The sequence below is a fragment of the Pleurodeles waltl genome, chromosome 3_1 (genome assembly GCF_031143425.1).
Source record: "Pleurodeles waltl isolate 20211129_DDA chromosome 3_1, aPleWal1.hap1.20221129, whole genome shotgun sequence".
NCBI classification, from domain to species: Eukaryota; Metazoa; Chordata; class Amphibia; order Caudata; family Salamandridae; genus Pleurodeles; species Pleurodeles waltl.
The window spans coordinates 940,758,776-940,772,748 of record NC_090440.1 but is presented as its reverse complement, the minus strand read 5'-3'; the positions used below and the strand labels follow the sequence as shown (position 1 = coordinate 940,772,748).

The following is a 13,973-nucleotide window of genomic DNA, read 5'->3' as shown; positions in this document are numbered from 1 at the left end:
TAGATATGTTTCTCCAAGAAATATTTTCTTGTTGAAAACACACTGGCACAAAAGAGAAATCATTTTATTAAGTGTTCGGTTAGGCTCTAGTGTGCCTTCTTAATAGAAAAACAGTGAGTACATTCCCTTTAATGCTGTACATATATTTTAACTGTACGAGTTCAGAGACACAATTTCAAAGAAGCTCTTGTGTTTTTGAAGGCATCCTAATAACGACATCAAACATCATGGCCACTATATATGAAAATACTTTGGAGCAACGCACCTCTAATGTGGTACACCAAAATAAACAGTTGTTCATTAAAGAAGTAGAAACAAATACATTTCACTAAACATTTAGTTGTGAGTTCAAATTTTTCTAAAGTTAAAACACAAAATGTAATGGTGTGAATAGCAATACTCACTCTTTCCGGTACCTGCTCTTCAGATACATGGCGCAGCATACATGTTCTTTGTTCGTCCTTCTCCGAGATTTCGTCTGCTAAGGACAGAAAATGTGATCGCTCCCTTCCCCCTCACAATGGCGAAGGGATCTCCTATTGCAAGTTTGTTTTCACATCCCACTATACTGTGCGACAAAACGCCTAACACAGGATGTCGTCGAAGTTTGCAGAAATAACCACGCATTCACTTTTGTCACAACTTCCTCTTTGCTCATCGCTTGTTATTTTTTCTGTGAGAATGAGATCAATCGTAAGATGAAAGAAATGTAGCTTGAGGATGTTTAACTCAGTTTGTTTGTTGATGGCTAAACTATTAAACTATTGTTATATTTATGTACAGATTGTAGGTTAAATCATTGCGAGGTGTTGCTTCTCCTAGTAAGAACATCATCCCTTTACCCAGCGGCATCCATCACTCTGCAGTTCCCGGGTACCAACCCACCCACAGCCTGCCCTGTATGCCCACTGCCTGCCTCCATGGGTACAGTCCCTCCAACACTCTCCTGTCCTTTGGCTTTAGCTGGCCCACCCCCAGTCTTATTGGCACTCCTACCTTTTTTCTTAATTTGTGGCCCCCAACTCTTGCCAACAAATAGCCCACTTTTGAGCAAGGAAAGGTCCAAAGGCAGCAGACTAGTACTGGGCTCTGCTATTTCCTGGACCCCAGTCTCTGTTTCCTCAAGGGGCCCAGTGGCTATTTTCAGCCCTTCAGGGCCTAAAATACTCTGATCCTTAGGGGCCCGCCCCCTGAAGTAGCTGCCGTCTCCCCACCACCTGTACAGATCCTGGGATGTATGGGGCCCTTGAGGGGTGGACGCGCAGTGCGCCCGCTCCCCCCTTCCCCCCGACGGTTTCTTCTTTTTGGGCTTCTCAGGAGAATTACACGCGGCTACAACAGCTGCTACCAAGCCCGACGCACCACGTGTTATTCGCACCATGCTGCCCCAGGCCTGGTCAAGAACACCAGGCCTGAGCAAATCAGCAGGGCCGGCTTCGCCTAAGAGGCGAAGCGTGGCTGGTTGCCCTGACGCCGAAGGCACACCGCAGTGAAAAAGTGCACACTTGCCTAAAACTTGAAAACCCAAGCCCTCCAGCGGGACCGACCAAATTCCTGCCCGCGCAATGAGCGGTGCGGGAAAAGGCCGGTCCCTCCCTTTAGAGCCCTTTTTAAACCCCCCTCCCTAATCCCACCCACACTTATTTACCTTCCAATCCCATCCTTTTCCGTCACTTCCTTTCTCCCGAAAGCACCCGCGGAGAGACTAGACTGAGTCTCTCTCTCCGCGGGCCCCTCCATTCAGCTGCACTTTCCTTCGAAAAGGCTTTTTTCATTTGCCTATACCTTTGGCTCCCAAGGACAGAGCTCATTAGATGTGGTGCTCCCTTAGTGTATGCAAATAAGGTCCTGCATTCCAATTTAAAAAATATTTAAAGGGGGGTAAAATTAAAGGGGGTAAAAATGAGGTGTTTTTCCATATTAGCTTGCATAGGAACTATTAATCACCGCTAAACTAAAACCGCTGAAGGGATTTACGCCGCGCTTGGACTTCATCCAGCTGCTGACGTACACATTTTGCTAATACCCGTGAAAATGGTCGACGCACTTTATTTGGTGGTTAAAATGTCATTGTTAATGTCAATCGGCCATGTTGGGGCACAGAAAGTATCAGAAAGAGCCAAGGCTGAGGTCTCAATCCACGCCCTCCTTCGTGTTAAGTGCTGTTTTTTCCTTAGCGTAGTGGAAGGGATGGGAACTCAGAGTGAATCAGATCAGACGTGGTGGCATGGTTCGTACGACTCAGACCCCTGCTTTCTACTGGCTTCTGCTTCCCTCTCTCCGCTACACACGCAGAGACAGAAGAGTCCAAAGTATTCACGCATCAGACCTCTCTTTTAAGCCAAGGGTGGAGTGTGGCTGACAGGCAGGCAGGATTGGCCACTTGGGCTTTACCTCCAGGCTCTTCTAGGAGGTCACCTACTCTTATGGTTGTGTCTAGTAATGATCGAAGGAGCGCAATGCTTATAGGTTAAACTTCGTGGACATAATGCTTTCTTTGGTGACAACTCATGGTACACAATAGTAGTGTCCTTTCAGAATCAATGTGTGTAACTGAAAATGCCTTATTGGCCCTTTTTCTGCTCTGATACGTTGTTAAATGCAGAAACTACCTTGTTACGTAATATTTATGTTTGTCCTTAAACCAGTTTGGGCCTTCTCTGCCTATTAATCATATATACATTCCATTTATTAATGCCTTATGTGACATTCTTGGGTGCGCTAGTAATACTTGTGAATGCAGAACGTAATAAAACAAATGTAGCTCTTAAAATCAAAACCTAATTTGTTTAGAGTCTCGTAGCTCTTTAAAAAAAAACAGGGCTTCATTTACATAGACCTTTGCACCACCATTGCATAATTTTATATTGACGCAGCAGTAGCTCTAGAAACGCTTGGCACTGCTCCAGATTTACAAATTGGCACATTGGGCCCAATGCGTCAATTTGTAAAGTCCTGTGTCACATTATACTAGCGTTAGGTATAATATGTGCAGGTTAGGCATTTTCGCGGGGAAAGCCACGCAGAACTGACGCAGTGAAATTTACATTTCACTGTATCATTTTGCGTCTTCAATGTGTCAGAATTTTACCGCCTACTCCATGCAGGTGTAAAAATGGTGCAGGGCTTTTCTCTATAGAGGCCTCTTCGCATTGTGGAGTAGCATCATTAGGGTCGAGTGCGCACAAGTGCTCTAGACCATGTTGTAATCTCTATGTGTGCTTCTAACCACGCCCGTCATGCCTGTCACTTTCATTAGTGTATGGGCTTGCCTTTTAAAAATCAATTGATTCCATTTGTGAAAGGCATGCATATGTCATGCCTTTTCATGTGTTTAGCCCTCCTCCAGCGCACCGATAAACTACTGAAAACATACGAGGCTCCGTGTTTTTAGCTGGTTTGTGGACTACTTTTTCTTTTAATTTCCTGCGCAGGGCAATCTCGTTGGGCAGGAGTCTAGTGCTTTGCATCTCATAGCGACCATCGGCTCGCATACTTGAAACTGCTTTATTTTTCATTAGTAGTTTATGTGGAAAGAAAAGTCAGGTTAGGAGTTTACAACGCTAATTACTCTAATGCGAGAAACGCGAGACCCGTTGCATTGCAATTGCTTGTTTTTTTTTATACTATTCCAGCAATGTGTGAGTTTAGCATGGCGAGAGTTTAGCTTGATCTCAGTGCTGTTCCGTTTACCCTTCGGGAGAACTTACGGTGAGAGGTGGACTCAGATGTTACCTAGGGTCAAAGGTCGTGTTATATCACTTTACCACTCCTGACAATTTGATGAAATGATGTTTATGCATTTTCCTGCCGTTACCCTCCAAAGTATTTCATATCATGTCGGTGGACTGTCACTCTGCTAGGTTGAGTGCCTTGGCGCAGAGGTGAGAGATCTGGCACACAGAGTAGACCCTTGAGTATGAGCAAGGTGTGCAGTCTAATAAACGTGGGAATGCGTTATTGGTGAAAGGTAGAAGTCGATACAAGAAAAGCACGGAATTTTCAAATATGAAAAGAATCGTCAAAGAAAACAAATACTTCTGGCTTTGTCTTAATGTCCTAATGTTTTTTTTATGAACGTCATTTGTATTATGTAATTTGCATGTCCAGGCTTGCATGCACATGAGAATCGTGCTCCATCAGACAACTTCCTATTGTGAGGAAAGTTGTCCTTCGTGGCTTCCTGTAATGTGACGTTGCTCTTCTTGTGAAACCATCTCTTGTTGCCATGTTTGCAAGTTCCTTCTAGACAGACTTAAAAGGGAGTCGTGTGCTGTTGTTTATCGAATAAAACACAGCTATTTAGCGTCGAGACACCACAACCTCTGCTTGGTTTACTGTACAAATGTCACAGCATGTTTTTTAATGTTCCTGACACCGGCATGGACTAGCTCTGGACTTCAGAGCGTCGCCTAGTGGGCTCACTGGCTGCAACCTCCGTATGCGTGCATAGAGATGCTGCTTTCGGATGGTTGTCTGATTCTGGCAAGACTTGCCAGAGAATAAACTTCTATAAAAAAAAAACACATTACATCCATGTCTTTCACCGATTGTCTGCACAGTCAATAACAAATATTAGCATTAATGAAAATACAAAAGTGGGTGCTAATGATAGTGGAAGGAGATATCATCTAACGATATTACCTACAGTAGTGCTATAGTTATGCAAGATTAAAATTGAATTCATTGACCACCCTTGCCTCAGCCATCCACCTCCAGACAACAGGTGGCCTGCTGAGTACCAGGGATAGAGGCTCAGAAACCCTGGGCATTGGTGAATTTATGGAAACATAGACAGCTATGGACATCAGTGGTGAATCCCCAGTCGAATAAAGTGCATTTTATTTTGTTCATTTTTTTGTTTTCATTAAGTGCTGGTAAGACTCTGAAGGGGAGTAGCTCACTTTTCTGTGGAGGCACTTGAGATTAGAGGGGCAGGGAATTGACACGGGCCTTGACTTAAAGCAACTAAAGAGGAGGTCACATGCACATCAATATCGATATTCACAAAGGAGCTCAAAGTGGGTGAACGCTGTGTGCTCTAGAGAACCTTGTAGCAGGCAGGGACAAGGAAATAGCCAGATAAGTACCCCCCCTTCAACCATATCCCATATAGCACTGAACGACCAAGTGACACAAGCCTGACACTAATTCAGACATTTCTGAAAAGAATGTGGCTATGTAGTGCAGTTTACGCCTTAATTCACCAAGCATTTGTCTAAAAGACAAATACATCCACAGTGTTCTATATGAGCACTGATGGAATAATCAAACCCATCATTATGGCTACCCTCCTTCAGTGATGTTGAGGTGATGTTGATGTTTGAAAACATTGGGGCATATTTATGAGCACCTAGCGCTACTGGAGCGTCACTTAATGTAGCGCTCCAGTGGCGCTAACCTCTGCTCCATATTTATAAGGAGGTGTAACGCCACTTTTTTGTGGTGTTATACCTCCTTGTAAACATGGGCCCCTCTGATGCAGTTATCTGCATCAGAGGGGCGTGCAATGGGTGTTGCTGTGTGGGGTGCCACAGCAACACCCATTGCATTTTGACGCTGCCTCAGATTTACAAGATTTCGTAAACGTGAGGCAGCGCCAAAATCTAACTCCACCCCCAGGAGTGGCGTTAGCAAGGCACAACGACGAGGAATATGTTTATTCCTCCTCGGTTTTTGCTTTTTCTATGAGTGCTGTATTTTGCAGCATGCATAGAAAGAGCAAAGTACCAGAAATTATTGTTTATGTGCAGGAAGGTGCACCTTCCTGCACATAAACAATAATTTGAAAATGACGCTTTGGCACTTCTGTGTGTGCTGCATTCTGCAAAACACAGAAGTGCCAAAGTGGCATTAGTGATTGTTTATGTGCTGGATGAGACACCTTGAATGATGGTGCAGAATGCCTGTGTTGCGTTGGCAGCTAAATTTAGCGCCAGTGCAGGGGACAACACAGGGGTGCGCCGTAGTCACTTAAATAAGGCGCATCCCTGCATTGTGAAAATGACAGAGCGCAGCACTGCCAAATTTGGCACAACGTTGCGCTCCATCATTTTCCCATAAATATGGACCATAGTGTCACAGGGTACATTTGTACATAACAATTTTCAAATACATTGGTTAAAGTGCAATAGGTCTTGCAGGCAGTTTAAAAGGGGCTCTCAAGTGCACAAGAAGGCTTATCTGTATTTTCTGTGTTCCATTTCTCTCTGATCTTGCACCAATCTTTCCATATTTATTTCTTACTGTTTTCTTTCCTCCTTTTCATTTTCCTTTCCATCGTTCTTCTGCAGTCTCTTATGTCATCTTTCTTTCCTTTTCTTTCCATATTTTTGTTTTGTTTCGACTTTCAGTCTTTATTTCCATCTTAACTTCTGTTTATCTGTTTTCTTCTTTATCTCTTACATTTCCATCATTCCGTCATTCCTTCCGTTTTTCTTCTCTTCCTCTGCATGTTCTTCCTTGCATTTATATGTTTCCACCACATTTTCTTTCTTGACTCCATTACGTTATTTTCTCATTTCCTACCTTCATTCTGTCTCTTCTCCCCTTGTACTCTTCATTCCCTCTTTCTCTTCTCTTCCCGTTCCATCATTTCCATTCTTTTCATCCTTACTTCTGTTGTTTTCCCATTTTTCCTTCATTCTCTTATATTTCATTCTGTCGTTTTTATCCATCATCTCTGCATCTCTTTCTTTTTACCATCATCCATCATTTACTCCGACTTTCTTCCTGTCTGTTAATCATCCTTTATAATTGTTATTTTCCTCTCTTCTCTCTATCCATAATTCTCTCATCCATCCATTCTTTGGTCTACCTTCCTTCTTTTATCCTTTCCTCCATCGTGCTCCACATTTCTCTCCATACGTGTTTTCCTTCCATCCTTCCTGCATTCTCTTCATCATCCATGCATTTCTCCATCCATCCTTCCTACCCAGCCTTCTCACATCCACTTATTCTTCTCTTCATCCGCCTATCCTTCTCTCATCCATCCACTCTTCTGTGAATGGATCCATCCATTCTTCTCTCCACCTATTGTTTGTCCAACAACTCTTCATTCCACCCTTCTCTCCATTTATCCTCCTCTCCGTCCAACTATCCATCAATTCAGCCTTATCTCCATCCATCCCTACTTCCATCGTTCTCTCCATCCCTTCCTTCCTTCCTTCCTTCCTTTTTCGTGGTGTGTTGTCCCATTTGTCCCCAAAGAAGTCATGAACAAAAAGGTAAATATTTGATATTACACAGAACTCCCCAGGGCACGTATCCCGTTTCAAGCTGCAAAAATGGTGGATTCATGACACAGCTGTAAAGGGAGAAGAGGGGAGACATTGAAGTCTTTGATTCACTTTCAAAAATGACGCCTTGGCCTTAGGTAATGATTTAAATCTATTAGTAATTAAAATGGGTTAGAGCGAATTCATTTCTTGCAACTTCCTTGATCCCCTAAAATGGGCATCAGACTGTGCATCAGGGCATAAAGGAATGCGGTCAGTGTTCGTACATAATCTTGCAAAATGTGACTCAAATAAAACTCTGTGACAAGTCTCCTGTCACGATGAAATCAGTGGCCAATCCCAGAGCTATGGCCTTTGGCTATCCTATAATTTTGTGAGCACCACAATAATTAGATGGGGTGGGGCCACAACTATGTATTTTCCCTAGCCCTTGGAGGAAATTGCAACCTTTAGTGAGAAAAGGTAAACAGACAGGCCACCCCTCCGAGTTGTAATCATGAGAGTTAAGGGTCCTTTGAATCCAACAAACTTGTCAGAGAATCTCTAACAGGCAGACTTTATTGTGTACTATTCTTCTTAAGAAGGAATTTCCAAACAATTAAGAATAAGATGAGTGAATACAAGATGTGCCTCAAACATTGCTCATCTCACATCTATAACTTATGAATCTAAGCACCATGATATTAGGTTCGCGTGGAAAATTTCGTTGAAAATCTCCCTCATAACTGCAAGCCTAAAATGGGTTCCTTGAGTAACAGCATGTTTACCAAACCTGTCTTCTGTCTGCCCGGCCCTGTCACCAGGGAGTTTTATACTTTCTTCCATTAAGCTATCTATGGAGCAGGTGGAGCTAAGGCGCTGAGAACTCGTGTTTGCACCACAGGACTGAAAACCATGCCTCCACTAGAGGTATTAGGAAACATAGAAGCAACATTTCCTGTTCCTTTCGAATTTCGCCAGCATGAAACAATACACATTTCAGAAGCCTCTTTCAGTATCCCCCCCCACCAACCCCCCCCCCCCCCCCCCCACATACACTGGGCATTTAAGAGAAATAACCTTTTAGCTGAAGCAACATCAGTCAAAATATGTGTCGACTTTGCATACACAAACCACTGTTAGCTTGCACGAACTGAACCAGGAAAACTAACGTCTGTGAATGAGGTCCCATGTCAGGGCACCGGCAAAGTAGCAGATATGTTTCACAATCAAAGTCAGAGGGCAAGATATGTTTTGCCCTTCTCTCTGACCTGACACAAACAGACAACACATATACAACACACACACATCAAAGAAAACCAATCAACACATCAGATTTGCTGACCTTAGTCTCCAAATCATTCTAAATGGTGCATATTCCGCTTTGCTAATAAAATATTTACTTCCGTGTTGTAAATTAATTATCCTATTTCCACAGTGAGCATTTGAAACTCTGAACACTTGTTGAGATGGCCGTTCCGAGCCCAACATCCAATCTGTTTATCTCAGCCTGTCTCCTAATATATGTATTATTACAGCACGGTGGCACATGTCCTCGAGCTATTGCGAGGGTCAGCATTTTTGTTCCCTTTAAGTGGGCACCTTTGGGGCACTTCCGTGCACTTAGGGGCATATTTGTGAGTGTGGTGGCGCAGGGCAGCAAATCACCTTGCCGCATTGCCCTACGTCACAGGGAAAGGGAAGGAATGTGCAGTATTTATCCAATAGGGCATATTCCTGTCCTTTCCCCCTGCACTGGCATCATGGAGCAAGGGTGCCTGTGTTGTGTGCAGGATTGTTTTTGTGCAGGAAGGGATAACTTCCTGCACAAAATTAATCCTGAGAGGCTTTTATTCTATTACTTTGTGTGCTGCAGAATACAGCTGACATAGAAAGAGTAAAAAACGATGAGATTCAAAGATATTTCTCCTTCTTACACCCCACCTGGGTAGGTGTAACATTTTAGCACATCCCCAGATTAACAAGTCCAAGGAATGATTAAAATCCATGGGAGTTGAGTAGGTACACACACTGCAACACCCATGGAATACCTACCCAAGGCAGAGTAAGACAATTAAGTAATTTGTGCTGCGTTGCCTTACTCCATATTTTTGAAGCCATTCAAAGCCGCACAAAGTGGGTTTGCATGACTTCAAAAATATGACTAAGGGCCTTATTACGAATCTGGCATTCAATAGACTGCCAGACTCGCAGTGGCGGTCATGATCGCCACCGGTTTGGCGGTCCTGACCGCCAAATTAAGAATTAGGCAAACAGACTGCCAAACGACCGCCGTCTCCGCCAGGAACAATGTTTCCAGGCTGACAGCGATTCAGGTTGGAACTCAGCGCCGCTCTCCTGATTGCAACCTGGTTGTCTGCCAGCTATTTCATGGTGGTTTCACCACCATGAAAAGGCTGGCAGAGAACAGGTGCAGGGTGCCACAGGGGGGCCCCTGCACTGCCCATGCCCATAGCTCAATGCTCACACATTCCAGTTGCAACTGTGATTCTGTGCAAATGCATGTGAAGAAGGTATACAGTTGTCCAAATATTGACAAAGTAAAAGGAATTCCTGCACAAATTTGGATGGGTAAAGTCTAACATAATTTGTGCAGGGAAAATACAGCAAATTTATAATTTTGCAGCTCAGAATAAGGGAAACATGGGATATTATCACAGTGTTCCCAGTTCTGTGCTGCAGGACTCTGCATGCGGAGATAATTCCACACCCAGTAATTAATGCACCTGTGCTATCTTTATACACCAGATGCAGTATTTCTAATTAAAATGACAGGCAACTCATAATGCAGCCCTGTAAAAGTGGAAATTAATTCCCAAAAATTATAAATAGTGTGGCATTCTACTTTGAAAGCGCACAATTCTTTTTAATTGAGAGGGTACTGCGAGGCCAAGTGGTTAGAACTTGGACTATGGCTCACCAGTTTCAAGGATCAGTGTCCCCTCTCACAAGTCATCCTGCCAACTCTTGAGCAAGTCTCCTCATTTCCTTACTCCTTTGCTAAATTAGTAGTTATGAATTGGCACTTACAGACCACCAACCTGTATCTTACCCACGGCAGATAAGAGTATCACAATTTTTCCAGTTTATTTAGGAAGAGTATCTTTTAATGACCACTTGTTTTAATTAGTAATATCTTTCATTTTAAGGAGTCCAGCATTGACATTAGCTATTTCTAACAGACTGACAATAATATTTCTTCTTCAATTGAGGTACTTAATTGCAGTTAAAGCCTTTTTAAATCGTTATCAACACAGTTTCACTCCTATTGAGATTACATTTTTAACTAGAGAAACTGTTTAAATAATGGAGACATGAGATTTCTGCACCCAGCTGTCAATTCTGAAACTTCTCCCTAATACCACTTCCAGAAGTCAATGCTTCCATGTGTTATGTATGTTAAAAGAATATACTTAGCACTGAATTGCCAGTGGTACGGCCTTAGGGTGCTGTGAAACACTGCCATTAATTTAAAGTTTCAGGCCAAGTCCTCAGCATTGGTAAATGCCTAATATCTAGGCACTTCATAAAGGGCATGATGGTCAAAGTCCTTTAATCTATCACACTAAATAATCTACACAGGAAAGGTGCCTAGATTTGATGCATGAAGTTGTGGGCTATGTCAAAAAGGCTTTGTTACTTCTGCTGTATTTGTTTGTATTTTCTGCATTTATTTAATTTTCTTGGCTTTTAGCATGCCACAGTGGAAAACTGTTCGATTTGGTTACTGATTTATTGCTATAAGAAAAAAAAGTCTCATGTATTGGATGTGAAGCTCCAAAGCATCCTGAGAATTAAAAAGGCTTGCAATCTAGACAATAGTTGTGCTTGTTTTGTGATGCATTAAGATATTTGTGTACAAAAACATATTTTTTAAACTTTTGGTAAAAAACCTTACACTTGTACCATTTGACTGAAGAATAGGCATGCCTAGCAGGACCACCCCTTTCTTGCTCTCAAACCTACCGCTAACTTATCTGAAGAAATGTTGCACATGGCCAGGGGACTCGTGCACGTAAAGGGTCTCTAGCTGCATAGGAACGAATTCAGTTGGAGGGAACATTGATCAGCATCATAGTAAAGGTTAATTTACTCACACATTTATGTTTGTGTTCTCACACCAGTTCCAGGTACAAATCAGTGCAATGTATCCCTAGTGCAATGGAACCTTATATAACTAGGAAAGGCTATTTATCCATCGCATTACTACTCTTCACTAACAGTAATGCCATAGTCACAAGCCACCTACTTTTCGTTGGTATCTCAGTTATGCATTCCATTAGAGTGAGCAACCGAAGACTTTATCTTCCTCAAGGATAGAAACACTTTATCCCAATTTGAATACTGCCTAACAGTCAAACGGTACCAAACTAAATCTATAAACTCTACTTCTCTTCCTAAACAGATCATTCATTTGTCATTCCTTTTGTGTTAACATTAGCCATTTGTTTGGCAGAGGTGCATTAAAATTGATGTAGCTATTTAAATTGCATCAGCCCATTTTTATTGTTGAATGGAGTTTATCAAACCTTAATATAACCCTGGGTCTAACATCCACTAGTTAAGTCAACACTGTGATACCTTTCTGTGGAAAAATTGGGTAACTGGTTGATGGTGTGATACACACAATCCCTACATTATTCTGTGTTCAAACCCCTGGTAGAGCTGCCAGGCTTAATTTATGGGCAATTATTAAAGTATTTATGTAGCACTTCAAACAGTACTAAAGTGATAACTCAACACAGGAAGCATTCTACACCAACTTAGAAAAACAGGGTGCATTTTAATAAATAAATACATCAAGACCAGAACAACAAAAATCTAATCAGTAGAACTGGAGATATGCAATTTTACAGAATTTAGTGAAAATACCACCAAAAAGCACAAAGCGCAAACCGTTGCTGTCTGGTTTCACTGGACAGGGACAAAGTCACAAGTTCATGCTGAACACAGTGAAGTATGGGCCAGTTACATGGACCCAGTGGGGCCTGCTGAACAAGAGTACCTTAAATCCGCATTGCAGAACGTTGTGAGGTCCCACACCGAGGATGAATTGCACAGACGAGGCAATGTCTCAGTTCTGAGGAGCTGCAGAGCTGCGATGTGAGGTCCTGTGTCAACGTCGATGATCTCATTGAAGAGGGCCTGTGATGCGAAGTCCAGCATCAAGGATGCGTCTCGCATTCAAGGTGATGCGTTGGTTCTGGTTGTGATGCTAGAACCTGCATCATCATTGAGGCTGCTGTCAATGAGAGATTTGCAATGCGAGGGCCTGCATCAGTAAAGCTTCATGCAGCCACGGTTCTGATATGAGCTGCGAGGTCAAGGTGAAGTCCTTGCGTCAGGAGAACTGTCACAGCAGAGGCAATTTGTTGGTTCTGCTTGGGATTTTGCTGCTCAGCAGAGGAAATGTGCTGGTACTGCTGGGTCCACAAATTGGCTGGCAATGCACCTTTAGGCCTACTTCCAAGGGTCCAGGATTATGGTGATACCACTAGCAGGGTAGGACTCAGAGATGGCAGAGTCCAAGTGCTGGGCCCACGGTTGTTGGAGCCTTCTGTCCCATCAGGACACCAGTCATATAGCCCTTGGAATCACTCTGGGGTCCTGGGTTCAACAAATGCAGGTCTGTCCAGTCATTCTCACCTAGGCAAGAGGGCAGGTGGCAGCAGATCAGCACAGCAAGGCAGCAGTCCTCCAGAGCAGCAGCCCAGCAGAGTGGCAGTCCTTTCAACAGCACAGCAGTCTTCCTTCCTAGCAGATTATCCACAGTTCCAGAAGTGTACTGAATAGGTGGTGTCTGGGGTCCAATATTTATAGCCAGCCATCCCTTGAAGTGGAAAAAGCTTCTAGGGAAACCCTTTGTAGTCCCCAGGCATCCTGCTTTCCCTGTCCTGGCTCCAGACTAACTGCACGGGGTATGCAGCCCTTTGTGTGGAGGCAGGACACAGCCTTTTGAAGTGCAAGTAAGGCAGTACCCAGCTCCACTCTCCTATCTTGCCACCGATGGCCCATCCAGGGACACATAAGATCTCTATTGTGTGTGACTCTCTAGGAGGAATACACAAAGCCCTCTCTCAGCTACACCCAGTCATGTTACCCAGAGACAGACTGCAGGCTCTAAATGGCTAAGGCAGGAAAATGTGAACTTTCTATAGGTGGTATTTTCAAAATTTCAATTTAAAATCCAACTTCACTATGAGAGAGGATTTTTCATTACAATTGCAATGACACCAAACATGAACTGATTACTTGCTCCCATTTAGAAATTGTCACTTATTAGCTGCAATACGGTAAATCCAATGTTATCCTATTGGAGATGTAGGTCTTGCATTAGTAAGAATTGAATTTAAGAGTTTTCTTACTACCAGGACATGTAAAACAAAACATACATGTCCCACGTTTTAGATACACTGCACCCTGAATTCTGGACTGTCCAGGGGCTACCTTAGGGGTGAATTCCATGTATTAAAAAGGAAGGTTTGGGCCTGGAAAAAGTTTTTTTTGCCATCTCAACATGACAGTTCAAAAACTGCACACACAGGCTACAATGGCAGCATCAGTGTTGCAGGCTCACTAGTAAAATTTAATTTACAGGTCCAGGGCACAGGTAATGACACATTATTAGTGGCTTACAGGTTAATTAAATATGCCAATCGGGTATCAGCTAATTCTACCATGTTTTAATGACATAGCACAAGCACTTTAGCACAGGTAAGCAGTTCTAAAGAGTGC

At 43.0% G+C, this 13,973-nt stretch overlaps 1 protein-coding gene across 1 annotated transcript in view; it reads right to left on the bottom strand.

Moving 5' to 3' along the window:
* CNR2 (cannabinoid receptor 2) overlaps positions 1-1,567 on the bottom strand; it is a 95,593-nt gene extending 94,026 nt beyond the window's left edge. Inside the window, exon 1 of the mRNA XM_069223959.1 lies at positions 405-1,567. The gene's annotated coding sequence lies outside the window, so the exon portion shown is untranslated. The remainder of the gene's footprint in view (positions 1-404) is intronic.
* Positions 1,568-13,973: the final 12,406 nt, after the last annotated feature.